Here is a 3,167-nt window from a genome sequence, read left to right as displayed (position 1 = left end):
CTCTGCTCACACACTACCCAACCAGAGCTCTCTGCTCACACACTACCAACCAGAGCTCTCTGCTCACACACTACCCAACCAGAGCTCTCTGCTCACACACTACCCAACCAGAGCTCTCCCTGCTCACACACTACCCAACCAGATCTCTCTGTTCACACACTACTCAACCAGAGCTCTCTCTGCTCACACACTACCCAACCAGAGCTCTCTTCTCACACACTATCCAACCAGAGCTCTCTGCTCACAGTCTACTAACCAGAGCTCTCTGCTCACACACTACCCAACCAGAGCTCTCTGCTCACACACTACCAACCAGAGCTCTCCCTGCTCACACACTACCCAACCAGAGCTCTCTTCTCACACACTATCCAACCAGAGCTCTCTGCTCACATGCTACCAACCAGAGCTCTCTGCTCACACACTACCAACCAGAGCTCCCCCTGCTCACACACTACCCAACCAGAGCTCTCTTCTCACACACTACCCAACCAGAGCTCTCTGCTCACACACTACCAACCAGAGCTCTCCCTGCTCACACACTACCAACCAGAGCTCTCTGCTCACACACTACCAACCAGAGGTCTCTGCTCACACACTACCAACCAGAGCTCTCTGCTCACACACTACCCAAGATTTGCTCTAACTGTCCATTTACTGTCTTCGTAGCTGTGAACTGACACTGTGTTTTAAAGATTTACGTATTTTCAATTATGGGTATACATGTGTGAGGGACTCTGTGCAAATGAGGGGGAAGATGCCTATGGACTCTAGTAAAGCAGTCAGATCCCCGGTACCTGGAGTAACAGGAAGTTGTAAGCCTTTTGACATAGATGCTGGGAACTGAACTCAGATTCCCATATTGACTCTTAATCCCCCGAACATCACTCCAACATGGCTCCTTTTTTTTTCTTTCTTACTAGTGCTGAGAACCAAACTCTTGGTTTTCCTCACGCTAGGCAAGAGTTTTGCTATGGAATGCCAACCTAAGCTTAGCAATATCTTACTGGTGTTTTACTTCCCAATCTCCTAATTATCCTGAGCAGTTGCATCATGCATTGGACCTATTATGTTAAAAATTGGTTTCTTTTTAACAACTTAAAATTTTTAACAGTTTATGTTTTATACCTATAAGCGATAATTCAGATACATGCATTACAAATGCCTTCTTTCATCTCGTGGCCAGCATTTCTATCTTATTAAGAGTAGTGCCTATGCATGTGTGCACATGTATGTATGTGTACATGTGCTATAAGCATTTGTCTGTATATATGTGTGTACATGTGTGCACATGTATGTACACTATAAGCACCTGTTTTTGTATATGTGTGTGCATGTGTACACATGTGTGTCTATGTCTGTGTGCATGTGTGCATGCTGTAAGCAATTGTCTGTGTATATGTAAGTGTGTGCATGCGTGTGTTGAGGCCAGAGGCAATCATAAATTGTTTTCTTCCTGCATCTCTATCTTTTGTTCTGAGTTCATGGCTTTCACTGTAGCCGGTACTGGTAAATTTGGCTGAGATGTTTGGCCAGTGAGCTCTGGAGACTGGCCTATCTCTGCTGCCCCAGTGCTGGGATTATAGACTTCGCGGCTATGCTTTTTTTTTTTTTTTTTTTTTGTGATAGAGTTTGTCCTCTGGCCTCACGACTGACTGCATGGTAAGCATTTTACTGACTGATCCACCTCCTCTGCCTCTTTAACGTACTGCTTAAAAGCACAAAATTCTTCATATTTTGACAAAGCCTACTTTATTATCTGCTCTGTAGAAATTTTGAAATAAAAATCTAAAAAAAAAAATACTGTCATATTTAATTTTTTTCTGGAAGCTTCTAGAAGTATCTTAGTATTTGCAGTTGAATACATGACACCCTAAACTGAAGTCCTGACCGTAGCTTTTCCTAAAGGCTGAGGTCCCAAAGACAACCAACACACGGGGACACCTAGGACTCGGTAGCTCTACGGTCCTGCGAAGCCTCGTTCCCAGCATGACAGGCGTGAAGCCTTCTGAGACCCTAACTGAACTGTTGTCTTTGGAGATGGCTTCAGTTTCTGCAGCTTCAGCTTTCTCTAGGATCAGAGCCACACTCTGCAGCGAAGGCTGCCAAGCCAAACTTTTCCCTGGGTTTGAAAGCACGTGTTTACCCACGTGCAGACCCGAGCCCGGGTGTCCTGCCGTAATTGCATCTGTAAAACCTCTTTCTCAAATATTACTCTTTGCCTCTGTGGAAAAACAGCATCTCTAGCAAAAAGGACAAGTGGGCAAAGGTCTCCCCTGTCGCCCCCACACCACCAAGGAGTGGCATTTGAAAATGGAAGTGGCTTGTGTAACCTGCTTTTCTTTGGCTTAAAATAACAGTTTGTAGATCTGCATTTGCTTTTCATTCTCGGTCCTTTGACCTTCTGCTCCTGTTCGAGTTGATAAATTCCATCTTGCCTTCCACAGGCTGGTATTCGGGTCTGCGTGCTTCCTGACCTATTTCATCAACCTGGTTTTAGGTAAGTCTCTAGTTCCCCAGACTGAGAATTTTGAACTGCAAAGAAGAAAAGTACGCGTCAGTAATATTTTACCACTTCCCCTTCTCATTTTAAATGATTTTATGGGAGTTTAATGCAATTGCTACTCACAATTAGGCAATGAAGCGAATATAACACAAAACAGACCCTCTGACAATTCCCAAACAGGGGAAACTCTAGATATTTTATTTTCTTGTGGTTGTTCCATTCCCAACTCTGAGTTAATATATGACAGCAACAACATAAATCTATGACCCACCCGTTTAATCTATGCAGTGAACTATGTGACTACGTGCATGCAAGTATATACCTAAATGCCCGTAGCTTATGGTGGCAAATGTAGAAAACTCATGGAGAACAAAGCAATGGTTAGGTGAGGAGAGGATTAGTGTCGAGAACTCAGGGAGAACTTTCCTGTTACCTGCATCCACAACCAGAGAAACAGTTCTGTAGAAATAGTTTTTATTACATTTTTATTTCTGTGTATGCACACACACAATGGCTTGCACATGGAAATTGTGGGACGGACAACTTTCAGAAGTTGGTTCTGTCCTTGCACCAATGTGTATGTTGGAGATCGAATTCATGTCATCAGGTTTGGTAGAAAGTACCTTAACCACAGATTCACCTCACTGGACCCCATAGGATTATT

This window comes from Grammomys surdaster, unplaced genomic scaffold, assembly GCF_004785775.1.
Source record: "Grammomys surdaster isolate TR1022 unplaced genomic scaffold, NIH_TR_1.0 130, whole genome shotgun sequence".
Taxonomy (NCBI): Eukaryota; Metazoa; Chordata; class Mammalia; order Rodentia; family Muridae; genus Grammomys; species Grammomys surdaster.
This window is presented reverse-complemented; position numbering follows the sequence as displayed.